A 23953-nucleotide genomic window follows, 5' to 3' on the forward strand; every position below is an offset into this window, starting at 1 on the left:
GATGGCTATATCTGACACAAGCCCCACAAAACTGACTGCTAGACTAATGGTGAAGCATTTTTTTGTAGCTTTTAGATGATGGTTACATTCACAAAGTAATTATGCACTAGAGAGTCCAGAAATAAGGTTTAATTACACAGTAATCGCTTCTGATGGACACTAGGAAGTGTGAGCACTGCCAGACTGCAATCCATCAATGACAAACCTCTGGCCAGTTTTAATTCCTCCTCATTTGCATCATAACCTCAGCACCAAGTTGCACAAACGCTGTTAAACGTTAATAGGACCTGTCTCTCCACTCAAAATGAACGCTTAAGCCATTTGAATTCTCCCTTTTTCTCTCTCTATCGCTTTCTTTCACTACTCTCTTTCTCACCCTTTTACGCACACTCACACACACCCTCTATCTCACACAGTCCATATCTCCTCTCTCTCGCCTCAATTCTCACATCCTTGTGAGTCTTTACATAAATAGAGCCTCTTCAGAAGGGAAGCTGAGCACGGGAGACAGTGCACGGTCACTGCTGTGCTAATTGGGAGCAACATGTAAAGTTTTATCTCCTGAGTGCTAACAAACCATACAGACAAGTATAAATTCTTGTCTTGTGTGTCTGCGTGTGCGTGTGTGTGTGTGTGTGTGTGTGGGGGGGGGGGGGGGCGCATGTGTGTGTGTGAGAGAGGAAAATTGCGATCAGCTACATATTTGTCTCGCATGGTTTTGGAGCCAAAAGGGAAGGTAAGCCCTTAAGTTATCCCAATCCTGAGAGACTAGGCAAAATGATGCTTTTATTAATTGAAAATTATTATTGGGGTGACAGTCCCTTTTTTCCTCCCCAGTAGACTTTTATAAGGTTGATTAGAGCCACGGTGTCTCATTATCAAAGATTGCAAGTCTACCCCTCATTATATACCTGCAACATTCCAGTATAAATCAGTGCAACAAAAATATACACAGCACCTTGCCAAAGGTAGACATTGGACCTACTGAGCCACTTGTGATTACAAAGTGGGCTGTTTTTATTTGTTGTAGTAAGAAAAAAAACAAAACATTTTGCTCTTCAGAGATCCCAGCATCATATACTCTGAGATTATTATGATGTGACCTTGTTATGTCCCCAGGTATTCAAAGCAATTCAATACTGATTTGAAAAAATAATGAGGTGCACATTATATATATATATATATATATATATATATATGACTTGTGGATTCACAAGTCAAACTGTGAGCCGGAAAAAATAATTAGAGTATATATTGTGAGCATATTTTCTTTCAAGGCAATGTAAGCTGTCAATTTTTATTTTGAGGAACTACACTCTATCTACTTAATTCCTAAATTAAGAAGTGGGCTTACAAATATTAATACTAAGAAAATTCAAAAAGCATCAGGGTCATTCTAGGAAATTTGATTTCAAAGTCTGGCTGAGGTCTTTTTTGTGAATTTAAATGCAAGTGCGGCCTTTTTCCAAATTATTCTAGATTCCATTCACTGTAAAAAAAAAAAAAAAAAAGAGGTTTAGAGTTTATGGAAAACACTGAATTTCCCTTACACCAGTGTTTCTCAATTCCAGTGCTCAGGCCCCCCTGCCCTGGATGTTTTAGGTGTTTCCCTTCTGTTACACACCTGGATTGAATCTATGGGTGATTAATAGGCTTTTGTAGCACTTGATGGTCATGCAATCAGTTGAATCAGCTGTTCTGGAATAGAGGTACATCTAAAACATGCAGAGCAGGGGGGCCTGAGGACTGGAATTGAGAAGCACTGCCTTACACTTACTGTGTTGTTTATCATGTATTTCCTTGTTTTTCCATGTAGAAACCGGCTGTCCTGCCCAATGACTGCTGAAAATAGTCGCTGGCTCTCTGGAAGGACAAAGTGCCAATAGTAAATGATGGATAATGATTTTCATGACATTAACAATAATCAGCCATCAGTTTATTAAACATCAATATACTGATCAAGGATGCTAATATGGGACATGTGATGATAGATATGCATCCGTTTCAGCTTTCAGAAATTTGCTGTTACAGTACTCACGACAAATGAGTAGATATAGTTAAGTACAAAAAATATTCATAACACTGGCAGATTAAATTTAAAGTGATCTTTTAATTTTACATTTTAATGTAAACATTTTGAACAGAAATAGCTTCAGTCCCAACTTGAACCTGATAGAGAAACTGAGAAATGAAGCTGATGGCAAGTGGATTTTCAACCCAGCATTTCCATAAGATTAACAGTTTTTTTGTATTATTATTTGTATAATTTATTTTTCTCTTTGTCTTCCTAATCATGTATTGAGATGAATGTAAGCATGTCCATATCTTCATATAAACTGCAAAAGTCCCAATGAAATGCAACATGTGGTGTGTGTATCACAATGCTGATATTTCTGAAACACTGCCACAGCCAAAGCCTTACCAAAGTAGACTTTGGCTGGCCAGATTGGTGAATCTCTTTAGTCTGTCTTAACCCCTGGCAGGGTACAAGAGGACCTAATGGGGAGCAAAGACAGAATAGTAGATGTCCAATAGCCACTCGTTCCCCTGTCAATGCAATCATGGGAAACACAGAGTGTCACTCTTTCAATTTCATCCTTTTCCACTGTGCAAGTCGCCCTCTAAAACGTCATTATCTCCCACAGATCTGCTGGGCCCTCTGACAGGGCCATGTTATCCAGGCACTGGGGAAATGCAAATTGATTTCATATTAGCCATGGCATTTTTAAAGCCTCCACATGTTACACAGACTGTCATTTGAGGAAAAGATATGAAAATCAGAGGGAAATGTCAAACTGTGGACTGGCTGTGTTATATGAAACGTGTTGTTTACTCTGATCACCGGATCATGAAACAAGATACTCCTTAATACCACATTGTCAGTCTACAATTCAAGAGGTCTCTATTATGCTTTTGATCTCACACCACAATAACAAAAACCAAGCTAAAACAAATGAATGTGATGATTAAACAGCAACAGCAGCTCTAACATTGTAGTATGATATTATAAAATAGCATTTTGAAGTGGGCTCTGAAAGTGATCTATCCATCCTGAAGCAGTTATAAATAGATTTTTTCAAGGTATAAAAAAATGCTTACGATGATAAACTAATAACAAATTATGCACTTTAACAATTGATTTTTAATTTGTTTTTATGGTTCATCAGTTCATTGTTTTTGATCTCTATTCTCACAACTTGGTAGCTGTTAGCAAGAGAATATAGCTTGCTCAACCACAAGCATCAAAAGGTTAAATCAGCTACCTTGTTGCTGATTGGTGAACAAACTGATGAGCAGTTACAAGAAAATGTAACTTTGATTCATAAAGGTTAAGCTCTATTGAAAATACAGATTCACTTTAGAAACAAAATGGACGGCGAAAAGCATTTTCATTTTTTATATTTTAAAGTTTTGCCAGTCAGCCAAATGAATAATAAGGTTTGACTTTAAAAATGCTCATGGATCTATGATGCCCTTTGTTTTCCCATCAACTTAATTTTTCAAAACAATGGATACATGTTATGGAGCAGGTATTGTTATACAGACTTATTTGTGAAAATTAAATCCAAACATTAAAGAGACTGAATATCTGCTTAATGAACTTTAAACCCACGATACAAGATTATCCATATTTACAGAACTCATAAATGAGCTACTGTATGAAGGTTAGTGGCCATGTTTTGTTTTTTATTTTTTTACAACTGAGAAGAGACAAACAAGTCAAAGATGACTTTAAGTTTAATGTCCAAACATATCCCTTTGACTATGTAAATTTACTATTGGTTAAAATACTGATGAGACTATATGGAAGAAAGAGAATAAAGCAGATGGCTAAAGATGAGGGTCAAAAGTAATTGAGAAGTTTGTCAAACATTTTATGACATAAGCAATCTGTAAGCTGTTACTGAACCCAAGCTTGAGGTGCAGAGAAACACATTGAAATTACACAAAAATAATAAAAACACTGCAGATACCAGCACACTGCCAGGAATGATTGCCCTGAGTGGTGTACTTTTTTTTCTTTTTTTGCTTTGCTTCGCTCTTCCTGTCCCTTAACCCCCCTCCTTCACACGCATGGCTGCCTGCCAGATGTGAAGAGAGGCATATCTGGATTTAATGACATTACAAAGGCCTTTCTTTACACACAGTGATAGCTCTGTTTTGATTGGTGTAACACTGTCAGTGCATTATCTTACAAAGAGAGGTGTCAGTCATCCAGCATTGAGTCATCAGTTTTAGCTGGTGATGAAGCTTGTTTGCCGTACCTAATCATCTGTCTTGTTGGCGAGCCTCAGAGGCTCATAAGATACCACTTGTAAATACTCCACTGCAACAACAACCATCGCAACACAAGCTTTCAGGGAAAATTGAGTGGGTCTCGTTACAGCCAGCTCTTGTGGCAATATTCGAGGTCTCTTTGTGTACAAAGCAAAGCTTGGAATAAATCATACTGTACACCCACATTGCTATTGATTAAAGCAGTTCCCATGCCCGCATCTAGTGAGTTATACACAGAATAAAGAGCAGCTTTATATTTTGTCCTGTCAAAATGCTAGGTCATCCTATCAGGGTTAGCCAGTCCCATACATAGCACAGAAAGTCCTCTGTCTGAAAACATTCAAAGGGAAAGAGACTGAATTGTTGTATTTACCACAAGAGTCAGATTAAAACTTGATTATTTCTCTTCTTTGACTTGAGTTTATTATACCAATGATTATCATATTCGGAAAAATTTATGAGAGAATAAAGAACTGCTTGACATCTAGAAAAACAATGGCAGATATCTGTGGGTGCACCTTAAGAAAAACAATATCATTGGAAGGCTTGTTTATTTCACTAATTCAAAATTGAAATTGAAACACAAAAGACAAAGATTCATTACATACAAAGTGATTTATGTCAAATATTTATTTCTGGTGCTTGCAGTAAATAAAAACCAAAAATGTTGTGTCTCAGAAAGTTTGAATATGACATGCAAATAAAATGATATTTTTAATACAGAAATGCTATGTCTGTTATGTTGTGTATTAGGGGGTAGGTCTTTCCCTGAAATGTTACATAATTGGGAGAAAGATTTCCCCCATAACATATTTCTAGCTGACTGTCCATGATGTGTTATATCCAAGAATATTATTAATAAGGTTGAAAGAATTTAAAAAATACAGTAAAATAAAAAAAAGGTAAAAAGAGGTATACAAGCAACAGGAAGCAGAGGTCATTGAAGAGAAATTTACAAGCCACGAACGCCATCCAGTGTAAGGAGGTTAGGGGGAGTATTTGTGTTAAATCAATCAGTGAAGGACTAAATGTTGCTCAGTGGTTCAAAGTTATTGTTTCTGATGAAAGCAGATTCTGTATTTTGTTTGGAATTAAAAATCCTAGAATTTAGAGAAAGACTGAAGAGGCACAAAATCAAAGTTGCTGAAGATACAAGAAAACGTGTCTACATTGGATCTGGGGAACGGTGAGATCTGTTAGTGTCTGTTTGTTGCGTTTTTATCAACTCCAAACTTCATACAGAATAATAGGATGTTTTAGTGCAAACAAGTTTTAAGGAAATGTTACTGTATTGTATTAGCAGGACATAACATGTCCCTGTACAGCCAAAAGTACCAGCTTTCATCACTATGGTATCACTTTACTGGAATAATCCAAAAACGTACGTGTAGTATTATCCAGATGAAGATGGAACAAAATGGACATGAACTTAAGTTCTCTATTAAAGAATCCTGCGCTTCCTTCACACAGCAGCAGAACAAAAGGCTCACTTTCATGCCACTTTCCATTTGAGCAGTAATTCAAGCTTAAGAAACCCAACCAAGAATATAACCTGCACAATCCCTCTACATTTCTGTATTCAAAATCTGTTTTAATAGGTGTTGTTTCATATTGTAATTTTCTGAAAAACTAAATTTCGAGCTTGAGCCATGACTATCGACAACAGTAATTGCAGTATCTATTACATTCTAACAATTTATTAGCTATGTATTAATCTATTAACACTAATAAACACTTCCAATTAACATTCTGTGTAAATGAATGAATCTACATATTATTCTACTTTAAATTATATTATAGAAATACTGATATAAATCAACTTTTAAATCATGTCTATACTTTTTGACACGTGTGGGACATATGCATTTTAGAAAGTGATTTATGTAGCTTTGATAATTAGTGTCAATCCATAATTGCACATAGAACAACCACACCTTCTATGACAAGCACTTGTGCAGCAAGTCTGTAGAGAAAAATAACTGATGTTTATGGGTATGCTAACAAGCAGTGGTTGGATCAAGTTTTGGCTGCAGAACAAACCTGTTTTTATTTGAAACGTCTTCTGCACAGCTCTTTACATCACTGTTTTGCATTTAACCACATTCTACCCAATTAAAGAAAATGACTGATGAAAACTTAAAGAACCTTTGTTAATGTGAGAGAGTGAGAAGGCCTGTAGCCTGCAGACCCTGCTTTCATTCATCTCACTAACATCAGGGAGCTCAAGCACGGCGTCACTCAAAGCTTTTTTTCCTTTGATATTCCCCAGGCAGGCCCACAAATTAAGCTCACTTCTGTTTGACCAAAGATGAGACCGGCCCTGAAGTAAGGCAGCTTTCCCTCCTTTTTTTTTCCACAAGAGTTTTCAATCTATCCCTCAGAACTCCACAGACCTATAAATCTCTTGAAAATCTCTCTATTCATTGTCAGCCTACTATAACGAAGCATATGGAAAATTCCTTCAGTTCAGGTGTCAGTCTGACTGCAAAGGACAAACAGAGTTTGCTTGTGAATGTCAAGTGTGAAAAGATGAGTTTTATCTCAAAAATATGTTTTCATGGTTTTTAGAAGGAACAAAGTGTAAACATATTTTAATGAATGCTGCATGTTTGTAGAATATGACAGTACCTAAGGCTACATACTTTTTTGAGAAATGCATTCAAGACTAGCAGCGTAATATAATGGAATTGATAGGCCTTAACGTCCATCACACTGTTTTTGTCTGCTCAGCTATGTCCTGCATGACTTCTCTTAGAAACCTAGGCCTGCCTGGCCATGCATTGTGCTGCTGTCGCTGTGCTGACTGTGACTATGTGACAGTGACCAGACGGGTCTTGCATGAGCAGTGGTGCGTACAGCACTGACTATCTCCATAAAGTAGCACTCACACCTAAAACAAAATAATTATTTATGCCAGGCTTTCTTGGGGCTGAAAGAAAACAGGTTGCATTTAGGCATGGTTTAATTCCATTGAGGTTTAGGATTCACAGATGCAAAAGGATGAAAACTTCTAACATTTCTAATTAGATATGCCAGACAAAAGCTCACTTTCGTTTGCACGCCTTTCCAATCACTTTTGTTGAGAGTCAATGCTGGAAGGTTTTATTATTGCAAAGTAATGTAAATGAACAGCCCTGGTTAACAACCCCAGGTAGATTATCAGGTCTGGGTGTAATTCGTTTGAAACCTTAAGGCCTGTTTTCTCTTAAATCTTGTTAGCCAAGTGCCAACATTGAAATTACTTTATCTTCTTTTATTTTTCTTTGTTTCTATGCTTTTGGCATCATCAGAAAGCTCAGAATTCCCACTTGCAGAATCTGTCTAACTCAAAATACCCCAAGGGAGAATTGCTTTGTTGTGGCCAGTCACAGATAAGATAAGCCAACTTGTTCATCGATCAGGCAAAAATGTTTGGTAAGTACTTTTAAAGACATTTTATGTCTTTTTATCTGGTTAGCAGAATTTCTAGTCAAGAATATGAATATAGGCAAATAAAATTAATGCACCAGATGTTAACTTTTAACACTTTGTTTTTCAGTACAAAAACTTTAGAACAGTAAAGACTTAAACACATGTCCCTAATGTGTATTGCATTGAATAGAAGGCACTTCAATCCATAAATGTAAATAGCCTACTGTCTCATTTGTAATGATAATGGTTGCTTAGAGAAAACTTGAATTCTATAGGAGAAAAATCAGATTTTATGTAAGCAAGTGGGTAGAAATTATTGATTGCAAATCATGCATCTTGCAAATACATATTTATTTCAAAGTATAATTTGGATCTAAAAGCAAAGATAGGTTTTCTCACATTCATTTGTCTGCAAGTTAAATATCCCAACTCTGAGAACAACTCATGGCAAGCAATCACTCCTAATAGGATCCTTCTCCTCCAGAAAGATTCACGGGGAAAGATTATCTGAATCTATTCTGGGCACATTCAAAGACAAGGAACCATGCACTCCCCTTGCGAGTTCATTATCATTCTCAGGTTATCCCTAGCCCAGTGAATCTGGAACGCAAATGAATTAGTGAGAATTAAGAAGTCTCTGTGGTCTGAAACCTCTCCAAATCTCCTCCAAGATGAAAGGTACATAGCCATGGCTTATGCACCGTCGCTCTCCTCACTGAGCTCCCACAGCAGTGCTACCCACAGACCCACCACCACACCCACACACACGCACCCCTCCCGTAGGAAAAATGGACATGGTATAGGCAGTTAATGTTGCCTAACATCTCTTGACCGCAGGTTTTGTCGTGAGGGAAAAGTTGAGCAGAGCTGCAAGACTGAGGCTGCCATAGCTGGCGATTAATTACAGGACTGTGGTGCTGGCACTTCAGCATAGTTGATCCCTCTGCAGGTAGGGATTCCTCTCATCTTGTCTCTGTTGCCTTCAAAGGGGCTTTTTGCTGCCTGAAAAAAAATGAACCTAGGCCAGGTGAGAAAGGCGCCACAGTGCCACTGTGACTGTACTTCATGTATTTCAATGGGACTTCAGTTGTGAGTATCACTCTCTTTTGTGTGCAATGAACTATCTAGTTTAGTTTAGTTTAATTGAGTTCTTAAAATATACAAAACAGTAAAATAGAAAGATGTGGAGTCTAGGTGTCAATATATACAAAACTTAAAAAAAATCTAAGTCTCAACATTATTAGCTGGTGCAACAATTGTCAAAAAAGGATCAAATTAAATGGGAATTTAAATGTACAAAAGTCTCTACATCTCAATAATAACTTATTGTGGACAACACAATCAAAAAAATTACTAACAAATATAGGCAAAAACCCCATTTTTAAAATTATTTTATAGATTTTATAAAGACAATGTTGCTATTGATCCTGGTTGGAAATCACTTCAGTAAACAACACATTTATATGCTACTAAATTTAGTTTGGATAGTGTAAGGTCTGAAGAATAAATTCTACCAAAAAAGTGCTTTTTTTTTTTTTTTTTTTACAAATAATGCCCTACAATATTTAGGAATATTTTATCCTTTTTTTGTTATAAAAACCACCTTGTTTTACAGCCTATGGTGTGGCTGCAAACCCACACAAAATGATTTTGTTTGACAATACAGTGATGACTAACAAAAAAGGCAATAAACAATATTTAGTGACAAAATAATTACCTCAGAATCCCAAGCAATTTGCAGTTGTTTAACACCCAACAGCAATTCTCAAAATCTTGAAGACATTAAAATTGACTGAAATTTCCCTTTAGATAAATATTGAGGACATACTTTTCTTCATTGATAATTTTGCAATTTTATTGAAATGTAATAAAGTTACATTTTTTAGTTTTAAATCATGTGACTAACTCAGAGCAAGCCTACAATGGCATGAGGTGTAATTTGATTTAGGACCCCTATATTAGTTCACTATATGTAATAAGTACAAAGCAGTGCATATGTAATGAAGAGGCAAGGTTGTTTCTCAGACATTCTAACTCAGTGTACAGAGTACAGCCTTTCAATATAGACTCATTAAATTAGGAAAGCCTGTTCCAGTTGTGTTTTGTTTTTTGATAAGTTTGCAATTACAATGTCCAATAAGTACGACTATAGCACAGATAAAGCAAACAGAAATTAAGTTGGTAATATTGAATTATGACAGTTAACAGTTTTAAAAACTACATTAGTTTAGTCATTTTTCTAAATGCTGAATACACTTTCAATTTTTAAATTTTACATTTGTTTACATTTTAACTAGCAGAAATGGTGAAACTTTGTAATCTGCATTCGGTGTAAGTGATTCAGTGCTCCTGGAATGGGCTTGTACCTTTGGCCCACTCTGAACATTGTTTTAATTTCACAATCTTGATTAGCAAAATAAAGTTTAAATAACACAAACCAAGACCATTGCCTGTAGAAATCACTGATGCAAAAAATATGTCAGATGTTTCACAAATAATTCATGTAAATAAAAGGAAATGTCTAAGAATTAATTCCTGAGGAACCCATAAATGTAAATAAACATTGTTAGGACAAATATTTTAACCAGTAACTGTTTTTATTAATATTGTTGATAATATAATGGCCAACTGTAACCAAAGCTTTCAACAAGTGTACAAGAATACTACAGATCAGTAAATGTGCAGCAGGCTTGTCCTGTAGGTGAATCAGTGTCGTACAACATTTTTGAGAAAATCCTACTGTTCATGAAAATACTAAAAAGTGCTTATGTGTTGCAGTTCCTCCTAAAATCAGCATTTTTGTAAGTTGACATTTATGAATCTGCTCCCCAGATATCCTACTTGGTGATCAGGTTCAAAATGCTCGAAATATAGTAACACTCTGTGTGTGCTCAGTATTTTCCCTCCTTCCCCACCCATCTGAGCAGGCCTTTGTAACAGACTGCAGAGGCTGCCTCTCTCCCTCAGCTCATTCAGCATCACACCCTGCCCGTGTGCTGGACATCAAATGACCAGCTCACCCCCTGAGGAGCTCTCAAGTTTCTTCATTTCAGGAGCCGCCTGGCTCTCCCCTGGTCAGCAGCCGGCCACGCAGGGAGAGGGGACATCTGCCTGTCTGAGGATAAGGGACCGGCTGGCTCACTATCCGTCTGTCAGCCCCTCAAACTGGACCGTGCACGTCACCGCTCCACTCCTTTTTGTTATTCTGGACAGAATGCAGGGATCTGATATGTGGCATTGTTTGTGCCATACTGTTCAGGAAGACCAGACAGTTTGAGCTAATGCACAGAGATATGCAAAGGGATATATCCTTTTTTTGTCGCATATTCTTCATAGAGAGAAAACAAAACTGTGCACTACAACAACAGAAAAAAATATTAAATGTGCCAAAAAGGGTAAAATGGCCTGCAGAGATCTATCCCTTAAAGAAGTTGTGTCCAGTAGATAATCTTTTCTATGCTGATGTAAACAAGATCCATTATAGATTATTCCATAATGATTATCTCTATCTAATTACACGCACTTTTCCCCATCAAAGAAGGATGCAGCAATCAATACACACATTTGCATAAAAATCTATTTCACAGAAACCGAGGGATTAAGTCTGAGCTCCCTGGAAGAAGATGACTTTGGCCTTGGCACCCATCTAACCTGCAAACTAATTCATTTCCTTCTTAAACTTAATATTTGTTCTCCTTGTCTGATGCTTTCTAAATGGGGTAATAGTGTGCATAGGCGTATGGTTATAGGAAGTGAGGAGCGCTACTGAAACCAAATGTGAAAATGTTAATTAGCTCTCAAACCGGTAACAGGGGTTTAAATATAATTGGATTATATGGAAACAACTGCAACACATCCATGTAGAAATTGTGAAGCTCTACATTTATTATCAGGTTTTAATCATATTCTCATCAGCCTTGCTTTAACAAAGAAGAAAATAGCATAATAGTTTGTAGAATCTGACACCCCCGGTGCCCAGAGAGAAGCAGCGTACTGTAAACGATCCTGTATTTTTGACTGCTGGCCCGGAGCCACATCTATGAGCAGAAGAGGACCAAGCTCCAAAGAGCCTCCTGGACTGAGCCGGAGGTGAAGGAGAGAGTATCACACTCTCCTTGTCAGCTGCAAGGGTAATTACTGCTGGCTGAAATTACTCAACATTTGTTTATTAGCTCCCCAGAGCACACTGTAAATAGATTGTCTGTTATAGTCCGATCACATTAAAACCCTGTGCTGTGTGAACCCGCCTCACCCCGCCGCCGCCTCCTGTTTTCTGAGAGCCAGCCTGCTGCTCACTTATTGAACAGCTAGAACCAAGGAGCCATGTTAAATGTGATTGTTTTCCATTAGCTACATCCTGTCTAATACCTCACTTGTGCGTTGCAATTACTGAATTCTGCCATGCAACATAACCTTCATTAGCTGACTGTAGAGTCCTGCAGCTCCAATAGCCCCTTACCATTACTCATTTTCGTACTTTATTTTTTGTATTCATGAGTGGGGAGTGTTTTAATTCAATATTGATTCCTAAGCTGACAATTTGTGCCAGTGTTCCGTATAGCTTGGTTGCTTTGCATTATGTCAACAGTGTTGTGCAAAAGTATTCATACCCAGTGAGCTTTTTCATGTTTTATTACACTACAACCATGAACTTGAACATGTTCTATGATATTGCATATGTATATGTACTCTTCTTTATAGAAGCACCTTTTAGTGCAAGTACTGTATATCTGAAAGTCTTTTGGGGTATGTCTGTCACAGTGTTGCAGGCATGTTTGCAGAACAGAACTCCGGGTCACCATGAAAACTTTCCATCCAAATGGTAAAACCTGGTGGTGGCAGTATCATGCTGTGTAAATGCTTTTCTTCAGCAGAAACAAGTAAGTTGGTATGAATTGGTGGGAAATGGATACAGCTCAGTGCAGCACAATTTGTTTTTTTTTGCTGCCAGTAAAACTTCAAGGCTTCTGGAATACATAGCTACCAACATTATATATTTAGACCATAAATGTTCTCCTTAACTCTTTGCATTTTAGCTTGAGATCTATAAGGTAGGATCAATCAGATCAGTAAACATGAAAGTCTTGCCAGAGATTCTGATTTGGATTTTGAGTGAGAGAAATAAACACCAAATGATTTTTGTTGCTGTCTGCAGGAAGTTGCACCCATCTCAAGATTTTTCAGACTCCATTAGGTTTTCTTCCTGGGATTTCCTGTATTTATCTCCATTTGTCTACTTATCAACTCTGACCAGTTTCATGATATCTGCTAATGAAAACCATCCTCACAGCACTAATGGGTTGGTTGATCAAGGTGATGTGCAGTGTCATACAAACCAACTTGAGGTAATTTCTCGACTCTTGTAATTGTGAATAAATATGGTTTCACAAAACGTTGACATTTTTTGTAAACTGCTTCATCTATTTCCCTAAACTTTACTGTTATGTTGCTTTATGTTTATCGCTCCTTATAAAATCTATCAACATTCTTGTTTGTATTGTGGCACAATGTGTAAAACATTACAAGGGTATAGATACAGGCAAGTAGCGATTAAACAATAGCAAACCGTGTCTGTTCTTGTGTTCATAGTGGCTGTAGTTGGTTCCTGTCAAAAATGACATTCTGAAACATTTGACCCACTAAAAATGAATTCTTGGCGAGAGCCTAGTGACAGTGGAGAGCAATTCATTCCTTGAAAATGTAAGGAGATAAAGAAAGAAAGAAAGAAAAAAAAGCAGAGGCATGCAATTGGGCTGTCAAAGGAACAGGGGAGTGAAATAAAGATGTGGGGGAGACAGAAGGGAAGAATTGAGTATATTAATGTGAATGAAAAATATGAATGAAATTTATATTCACAGCTGTCTCCACAGAAATCCTTTCACACTGTTTGAAGCATTACACCAAATAACTCATCCCCAGGCAGCGCTGGAACACTTTGGTGATAATAGCCCAAATGTTGTTCTACAGACAGACACATTTGTAGCAGAGATATTTAGCTGTAAAATGAACTAAAACAGCATGCATTGTGTGCCTGTGACAGGTAGAGCATGGCTCCCTGGGAACTAGAGTAATAAAACGCTATCTTTTGTTGCATTCTCCCTTTTCCTCTAATGCTACCCTAATAAAAGCTACCGCTGAGGTGACTGTGCGCAAATAAGGGCCTAAAGCTACTGGACATCTATCCAAGCCCCCTGGAGTCACATTACACACACCTAATGGCCACTCGAAGCTTCATTAGGGTATTAATTCTCCATGTTTGTGAAGTAATTCCATCTGTAATGTGACAGTCTCTGGCTGCTAGCAAGACAACTTGTTGTTATTGTTGTCCTGCCGCCTCCATTCTACTCATTTTATCCTCCACCCCCTTCCTTTGCTAAGCATATTGTTATTCTTACTGTGCCACTGTCTCAGTTTTTCCAAGGGAAGATAAATCTGATAATACTGGGAGTCCTTTGAGATGCAGGCCAATGAAATAGCTCTAAGCACTGCCAAAAGCGTAGTTCCATCTGACCAGGGGAGCAGATGGTCAGACCCACCCCTGGGTTTGGAAAACAAGGAGCCAGACTAAACATTAGATGTCATTTTGCATTTTTAAATATATGTCACCTCTCTTAACCTGCAGGATGTCTGGATGCAAAATTCATAGTCAACAATGATGTGGAACCCATGTGGTGAGGATTTTTAAAAGGGGGCCAGCTAAACTGACCACAACATTTTGTTCAATGTCTATTTCAGTGGACCTTCAAAAACAGGCAAAATTTGAAGATTATTGAATCATGTGTACAGTAAAGATAGTGGAGAAAGAACTAGCTACTGTATGTCAGAGTAAGGCCAGTTTCTTGAAAAGCATTTTTGTTTTCTTTCAAAAGTGTAATAAACAGAATTTACACTCAAGCTAGAGCAACTTTGCTCAAACTTCCCAAATCTAAATGAAAAAGGAAATATCACGTTTTAGCACCAGAAAAGCTGGTCTAATTCTAAAAAGTGCTAAAACATAACAGAATCACAATCTGGCTGTCTTTTATACTTCAGTACACTTACTTTACTATACACTTCTCTGGCACAAAAAGATCCTTAGGAGCTGCGCTTCTCTAAAGCACTAAGTGCACTACTTACTATATGTGGGCAATAATTTCCCAGACGTATCATCATACACATATGGCAGATACTCCCTTTCAAAACCAAGATGTAAATGCAAGAATGGAGTGGGCACCGTCACTTTCCCTGGGGTCTGATATGTGAACTGAAATAGGTGAAAGCAACTGATTTCTCTTCACTCATCAAAATAGCTCTTCTGTTCGGGAGCTCAGGATACTGAAACAATTGCAACTTCGGCTTCAAGAAAAGGAACATCCAAAGTTGATGGATGGGAATCTAACACAGTTTATCCAACGGCTACAACAAATAACTCCAGCAAAGTGAGTATTCAGATCATCTTGTAGACCATAAAGGTTTGTGAGGATAAGTTTTGTCAGGTAATAATATATATTACTTAATCAATGTTTTAACTTTTTGTTGTTGTGTCTTCTTTGGATTGCAAAGTTAAACAGAAAGTATTATGCATTTCAGAAATTGCAAAAAAAGAAAAGACAAATAATCACTCTCAAACCTTTGCTGTTGATGTCTTAAAAGTACCACATCATAAAAACTTGATTTGAAAGTGTAACAAATACTGAAAAGCTCTCTAAAAAGACAGTGGCAACATAATTTTGGTTTGCAGCATCATTTAAATAGATGGGACATACAGTAAGTACAGATGTTTAATCATTATGCCTTGCCATATTTAATTTAGGTAAAGTTGAAAAATTTGAAGGTAGTTGCCAATTTTCTTTATCTAACCCTGTTTGTTCAATGCATTAGTACCACTGATTCCAAAAGATGATCCCACATTTACTGCAGAGGACTGAGATCCCCTGTAAACTAACTATGATCACTATTGTACATAGTTTTATAGTTAGTAAATACACTCTCTGTCTTTACTGACTATAAAATGCTTTCCCAGAAGGTGATTGGCTTCTTTATATGAACAGTTGAAAAAACTGTTAATCATAGATCATGACGTTTAGCTATGTTTTAGACATAGCTGGTCAAGCCCGTTCCATAGGGCTTAGCAGTGGTAGTTCTTGCATGAATGGCTCCCAGGTCCAACCTTTCCCTCTGCATCCAATCCCCTATTTTTGTTTTGTTTTCACATTTATATCAGCTTAATTAACTGGAGTACCACAGTAAAATTACAATCAGTGCAGTTTATGTTAAACCAGTCAAGGAATCAAACTCTAAGCTAAAAAGTATTTAGTATTACAAGGCCTTTTTTTCTATCACTGTCTTCACGCCAATTAAACCTAAAACCTCTTCACCACTATGATCCTATCACTTCTGTGCTTACATCGTTTATCTTGAAATAGCACAGCAGTGTGTTGAAGGATATCAAAGTGGGGTGAAATGAATTGGGAATATTTAAAATGCAAAGAAATTCTCTTGTTTCAAAGACAGCAATATCAGAAGGTTTGGGAATGGTGGGAGAGCACTGCTCATCTCTGTCGGTAAAGAATTTCCTTCATCCCCACAAAACTCCTCAAGATATAGCTGAAGTGCAGGATTTTGACACTTTTGAAGTAAAATGATAATTGCCTTTAAAGATGAAGGAGGGAAAAGAGACAGAAGATGAAGGATAAAAGGTTGGAAGTAAAGAGAACATCAGGGTGGTGCGTCGGGAAGCAAAGAGACAAGCCGCATAAATAGTCATGAAATTGCAACTTTTTGGCTCATATTGAAGTTGAGAAAGAAACATTCAGCAAGAGGCCAGCAGGCCAGACTAAATAATCCTTGACAAAGCCTCTCATTTCAAATCTGTTCTTAGCAGACAAGATTTTAATGTAAATATGCTATTACTCTATCATTATAGTGATCAGATTGCATGGCTTACAGGTCAGCCCATCTACTGTTAATTTTACATGCAAACGCTTTTTTTTGTCTTTTGAAATGTTAATAACTTCTATTAGTTAATATAGCGTGACTAAAATTCAAATTAGACATAATTTATTTTAATGTTTGTGTCTAGCTCGGCTGACCATTTAGAAACGGTCTTCCGCTGAATATATCACTCGAATTGGGATAATTTGCATTGGATAGTTGAGACACGCCTCACTTCACTGCTGTGGTGGCGTGAAGTCAAGGATGATTCATTCTTGCTCCTTCAGGTACAACAATCTACAGTTAGTAAATTTATCCATCACATTTAACACATTAGATTTTTGCACAGCAGCAGCCATTCGCTTGTCAAATTCAATAAGGCCTTCTTGAGGTGTATTTGTTATAATTTAAGATTAATGCACAGATGCACTGAAGAAAATGTTGATTTTTGTGTTGTACATATTTCCAGAGTAAAATAAACCTGCTTACTTACACTGTCTTCTACAAGTTGCTTTAATGTACTATGCACAATTTATGGTTGCTTTATAAGTTTACCCTGCTGAAATAACAGTATTCACCATATACAGACAGACAGATCTGAAACCAATTTCATATGTAATATTCTGGTAAATTTTTATCAATGTATTCGGTGGGCCATTTCTCTCAGGTGCTTATTCCTGAGACTGTCTTGTATTGACATTTTGCTCAACACTGAATAAATTTCACATTAAAAATTTAAATCAAGCAATTGTTGAGGTATCTTTTTCAATAAGCTGCAACCTGTTAATTCATATGTTGATATGTTTTATTTAAAGTTACACCTCAATGTTTTTTTTTGTTTATGTTTTTGTCACAGCCAATGAGCCAAGTTGTGACAGGTTTCCTATAATTGTGATATAAATATTATTTTGCTTATTTTTCCTCCAAACTTGGACATGTTTAGTGACTTTCTTTTGTTTGGATTTACAGCGCATCACAATCCAGACATCGCAAAAAAGGCCAACGCCTGAAAAAACAAGTACGACTTGTCATTTCATAATCACTTGAGGGAAAACCAATTTGCTGTTGGCGCACAAAATCAGACTTCCTTAGAGCTCAGCTAGAGATAACTTAGAGCAAATGCATGAGACAGCTTTGAGAAAATAAACTGCTTAAAGTAAGGCACTCCTACAATTTACCTCTCTCTTGGTTATGGTGTGAGAAGATGAACCAGAAATAATTTTTATACTATTAATTCTCCTCACCCAATTATTTGGTTCTCAAATGAATGTTTGTTATGAGAGTCAGAATTTGATGGTGAGCTGGCCCTTTTTTAAACGCCAGTAACCTTGAAATAAAGATCAATTTTTAATTAGCTTAGACAATATTTTGCTTGCTATTTTTCTTCCCCGATTGCTGTAAAAGTAGTTTGTGGAGTAGATTTAGCATTGGTATCTTTTTTTTGTTTATTATATTTTATGTTTGTGCATTTAATTGCATCATTAGTAACTAAACAAAATGTGGTAAATCACTGATTAAATTAAACCTTAGTTTGCAGTGTTTTTCTTAAAATCCTTAATTGAAGAATGATAATTTTTGCTTGATGTTGTATACCTGAATACCCAGAAATCCCATTGCTTCTTTACATTTTATTGAACATAGAAAGAAATGATACGAAGTTTAAATAGATTTTGACTAACTTATTTATGTATAGCAATAGTTCATTGCAGCTTTCTTGCCCTACAAATTTCATTCAGTTAATAAATGTACTTTAGTGAAAACATCCCAAATTCTGCACGTCATGTTTGGTTGTTCAAGCTAAAAATTTCTGTTCAATTAATCATATTTTTTTTCTTCACTAACATAGCCAGTGGAAGAGAGTGACAGTCCACTCTCAGCGGCAGAAAGTGGGTGTTGAGGATAGGAGAAGTCCAGCTGATTGGAAACATCTGGGTGATTGTAGGGAGCACTCCCACATCATCCAGCGTTGGCTGAGATTTGACAGTGCCCTCTGAAGTGACAGCTTTGACCTCGGCCAGTGTGCATGCACGCAGCTGCCAGAGACGCGGTCTGCTTGGAAAAAAAGAGAGCGGACAGAGCCAGACGCTCTAGGCACTAGATGGTACCGCTGCTCTTGATGGGAGCTCTACTGACAGCCAACGTTTCAGCGGGGGTAAAATACAACCAGCTTGTTCGTGCATTTGGAACCAAAAAAAGTGACCATGCAACAGCTTTCAGAACACTGAAGGCACATTTTTCTTCCAATGTGTGCCAAAATGTTTCATTTTCCATCTGATCTGTTGCTGCCTGCTTTTTGTTTTGTTAAAGAAAAAGCTAAAAATATATAGTGTGAGAATATTATAGCAACCTACAGCACAATGCTAGTGAAATATAATCCACGTTTTGTTTCTCATAAGAAAATGTCATATAAAGATGTTTAATAAATTAGACCAAACAAGCTTTACATTTAAGCATTTAAGCTTCTTTCAAATGAACTTCTTTATGCTTCTTGAATATCTTTTAACATTTTTCTTTGTACATTGGCTGCTTCGGGGTTTTTTTTGTTGTTTTGCATTTATTGAAATTCATCACCCACTGAAATAATAAATTCGTAGTAAACTGAAGAACTTTTTACATTTTGTGTCTGGCTGATGGCAATAAAATATCTAAGAAGGCAGTATACAATAAAGTCTGTTTAGTTTCATGCTTTAAGGAGAGAAACATTAGGAAAGCATAGAGCTGACAGTATTAATGATTCCAGGGGGAAGATTTAGGCCATGCCTACCACATATTTTAGCCAACATCTTTTGGGGGATGGGCTAATACTGATTATATTGATTTTTGTGCAGATCAGAAAAAAATATGGAGATTAAAGGCTACAGTGACGCCAGATTTGCAACGCGACTATGGCCACACCCTTTTGACAGACGTTTCAGAAGACAGTTACATCAACCTATTTTTTGTCACAGGGCATATTGATTAGGTCAACAGGGTCAAATATGGACCTTTCAAAGTAAAACATGACACTTCCTTATCTCAGGGGTTGGGGCCTTAGTGATGTCACCATTCGACCATTATGTTTTCTTAGGGAGTTTATGAGGATTATTGACTACATGTTTTGTGCCACTCACTTTCTTTGCAGGACTTATACGAATTTAATCTTTTTTTTTTCTTTTTATCTTTGGCAGTCTGGCCCTAGTAGAAAATGCCTGAATAAACTTCTTCCTCCAAGGGCCTGGACATTGGTGGTGGTGCTCTTCACTTCCACTATTGAGGAAGTGAAGATCCAATGATAGAGAAGGGGTAAGGGGGGTTGAAGCTTAGCTGAGGAGCAGGAATACATAAGAGATCTGGCCTTGTGATTATTGGACAAGATGAGGAGAAGAACAGTGCTGATGGGCTGGAAAAGAGAGGCATGATGAGGTGATTGGCTGAGCAGGTGAGATGAAGAGAGTGTTGCCATTTGAATTTATGCTAGGCTTCATTTCAAGCAAAAATGGCCAAATTCATTGCAGAGCATGGGAGAAACTTCTATGTTGACAGGTTGACTGGATAAGACTGGATGAGGGTATCCAGCCAAGCAGTCAACCCGTTAGTTCTTGCACCTAACAGGTTGAAACTAACGGCAGGGTCAGTGCAACTCTGCCAGGACTGTGCTAAGGGAACTGTGGGAAGTATAATGAGAAACTAGAACATTTCTGAAGAAATTTAAATGGGGCCTGCCAAAGTGTGCTCATCAGGAACCTAGCCTCCTGATGCTAAAATAACCTACAATGTACTCAATAGCATGTGGAGAACCACAAGCATGTTGAGCAACATGGACTTAGTCCATTCAGTATGTTAAAATTAGTGTATAAGCTAGAATTAGCCAAAATGCTAATGCTGCAAGTGGCATGTGGAGTATACCAAGCATGATGTCTTACATTGACGTCCTTCATTCAGTGTGCTAAACATGGCTAAAGATTAAACAAAATAGCTAAAATGCTTATTTTAGGGAAAAGGCAACTGCTAATGTGGGCAGTGCACCACAGTGCATAAGATTTCCTCTGTTCTTTTGAAATAGTACTTACCTTACAATACTTAACAAGAATTGTGCAGTTAGTGAATACATTATAAAACAGACATTCAACACAAAAGTACAAATCTGATTTATACTTCGTGGCAGTTTGTTACTAGAAAAAATGCTAATCTCTTGACACCAATCTGATAAGTACTATTTTTGTTTACAAAACATAAGCTACTTTGAAATAATGCTTATCTGCTTGGACAATAAATTTACAGTTGGCAAATTTTGCAAAAGTAAAAATCATGATGTTTACTTTGTGGCACTTGGTTACCAGGAAACACGCTCATCTCTTAGCAACAGATTAACAACAAATATTGTTATTGTTGAAAAAACATAAGATTTCTTCTGCTCTTTTGAAATACTATTTATCTTACACTACTTACTACTTAAGAAGAATTGTTCAGTTAGTGAATTTTGCAGAAAAGTGACTTTTAATTGTCGTTGCTGGTAAACATACTATAAATACTACTTAGTGGCAGTTCGTTACCAGAAGAAAATGCTTATCTCTGAACACCAAATTAATTATTGTTTATAAAACATATTTTGAAATACTGTTGATATGCTTAGGCACAAGAAATTTACAGTTGGTAAATTTCGCAAAAATAAAAATCAGATTTTTCTTTGTAGCACTTGGTTACCAGGAAACGTGCTCATCTCTTAACACATTAACAACAAATATTGTTATTGTTCAAAAAACATATGATTTCTTCTGCTTTTTTGAAATACTACTTATGTTATACATAGATTGCATAGTTCTTAACAAGAACTGTCCAATTGGTGAATTTTTCAGAAAAGGTTTTTTTTGTTTTTTTTTTTATTGATGGAGAATATATTCTTAAAAATACATTCAATGCAAAAGTACAAATCTGATTTATACTTTGTGACAGTTCATTACATAATAACAAGTAAAATTATTGTTTAGAAAACAAACTATTTTGAAATAAAGCTTACCTGCTTAGACAAGAAATTTACAGTTGGTACATTTTGAAAAAGTATAAATCAGATGTTTACTTTGTGGCACTTGGTTACCAGGAAACGTGCTCATCTCTTAGCAACAGATTAACAACAAATATTGTTATTGTTCAAAAAACATAAGATTTCTTCTGCTCTTAAGAAATATTCCTTATCTTAAACTACTCAACAAGAACTGTGCAGTTGGTGAATTTTTCAGAAAAGTTAAATTGTATGTATATATATATATATATATATATATATATATATTTGTCATTTGGTGGAAAATAGATCATATAACAGACATTCAATGCAAAAGTACACATATACTTTGTGGCAGTTCGTTACTAGGAAAAAACACTCAGTAATAACAAGTAGTATTATTGTTTATAAAACACAAATAATTCTTATCTGCTTAGACACAAAAGATTTACAGTTGGCAAATTTGCTAAAATAAAAATCTGATGTTTACTTTGGTTAAGAGAAATTGTGCTCATCTCTTAGCAACAGATTTACAACAAATATTATTGTTCAAAAAACATGAGATTTATTCTACTATTTTGAAATACTACTTATCTTATACTACTTGCTACTTAACAATAATTGTGCAGTTGGTGACTTTTGCTGAAAAGTTTTTTTCTTTTGTCATTGGTGGTAAATATATTATAAGACATGTATACTTTTCTATAGTAAGTGTTCTGCCAAGGTGGCGTCTCTGTAGCTGGAAGCTCTGCCCTCCTCTGTACGAACTGAGTGCTCCACCATCTCTGTAGTTCTCTACATCTCTGCCCTCCTCAGTGTTCTGTTGCTATGGTGATTAATCCTCTCTGAAAACTGTCATGTGTGAGTGAGACACAGAGAGGGAGACAAAATTCTGTCTCTTTTCGAGCCTATCTGACACAAAACAGTGTCAGTTAGAAATTGTTTTGATTTGAATTTGGCTTGTTTTTCACTAATTACATCGCCATGGTTACTCGAAATGCCAACAGAAGTAACAGCCCGCATGCCGAGATCGAGCTGCATGTTTTGATTGTGGGGGTACATGCAGCGGTGACAGGAAGTGGCAGTTATTTAGAGTAATAGGAAATACAGTAGCTCTCGTATGCATTGTTATGGCAGGCCCCAAAAATCAATAGACCTTTGCAGTCCTTTCACTGCTCAGGCTACTCACTAAATCGGCACATGATGAAAACATTTTAAACTGCTAATGTTTCTTATCATGCCAAGTAAGTGCTAAGTGCCTATCTAAAAATGTGATGGTCAGGTAATGTTTATTAAGTAAGTGTGTTGCATGTGTGTTTCTTAATATTCACACTGAATTTGAGTCTGATTTGATTATTACAGTGACACTGTGAGTCCCTAGTGCCTGAAGTTTGATGTGTGGTGCATTTAAAGGTGGTATTCTGCAAACCTTGAGTTTAACAAAATGTTATTTGAGCAACTGTTGCCTTTTGATCATCTTAAAACCGCTTATAAATTCTCCTTGCACTTTTGCCCTCACAATTGCTGTTCACTGGGGTTTTTTCTGTTTTGCAGACTATTCTGAGTGAAAATCCCAGTAAATCATGTACTAAGACCAGCCCCAAACAACCAAGGCACAAAGTAACTTTCTTGAACATTTTGAAATCAGTTTGAACTTCAACAAATTGTCTTCACCATGTCTAAATGATTTGAGTTTCTATTACAATGTGCTTACAGTATCAAATAGGTAAAAAGGCAATAAAGGGGACAATTTTATTTAAATGAGTACAATGAAGTAATAGAGCTATAAGAGTTAAGTCTGGAGAAATATTTACAAAAAAAGAAAAATATATTTACAACAGAGAAAGAATTTCTGATTTGCAAAGAAACGAGGTACATAGTTTGCACAATACTGTAGACGATTAGAACATACATGCATACAGCTCAGCGAAAGACAGCAATTTGCGGGCAATTAATTATAATTAGTGACACATGTCATGTTTTCACAGTTATTGTTGCACGTGTCATTTCCAGATTTGAAACCTTTAGCAATACAGCATTGTTTCCTCGTTATTTTTCAAAATCTGGCATATTGAAACATGTCATTGGATATTTCAGTTCAACCTCGCCACATGATGACATTAATATTAATGCATATGGTAATGAAGTTTCCCGAGCAGGAACACTTATTCATATTTGATTCATTAATGTAATGAATGCACAGAATGATCAGATAATATGTTCTTGTGTCCTTGATATGCGACATGGAGAATTAGACTGCCTTAAATTTGAGATAGGTGTGCCTAAGCTGTATTAATCTGCCCTAGAATATATAAGCCATAAACTGAGCGAGGAGAAAAAAAAAATGCAAAAAAAAAAAAAAGCACAATGTTT

At 36.5% G+C, this 23953-nt stretch overlaps 1 long non-coding RNA gene across 1 annotated transcript in view; it reads right to left on the minus strand.

Moving 5' to 3' along the window:
• The window catches only part of LOC114148891 (uncharacterized), a 34052-nt gene extending 12426 nt beyond the window's left edge, over positions 1-21626 (minus strand). The window contains exons 1-2 of the long non-coding RNA XR_003596373.1: positions 21599-21626; positions 1778-1863 (exon numbers count right to left, since the gene is read on the minus strand). This is a non-coding gene — a long non-coding RNA (uncharacterized LOC114148891). The remainder of the gene's footprint in view (positions 1-1777; positions 1864-21598) is intronic.
• Between the last annotated feature and the right edge of the window lie 2327 nt (positions 21627-23953).

Source organism: Xiphophorus couchianus, chromosome 7 (assembly GCF_001444195.1).
Source record: "Xiphophorus couchianus chromosome 7, X_couchianus-1.0, whole genome shotgun sequence".
NCBI lineage: Eukaryota > Metazoa > Chordata > Actinopteri > Cyprinodontiformes > Poeciliidae > Xiphophorus > Xiphophorus couchianus.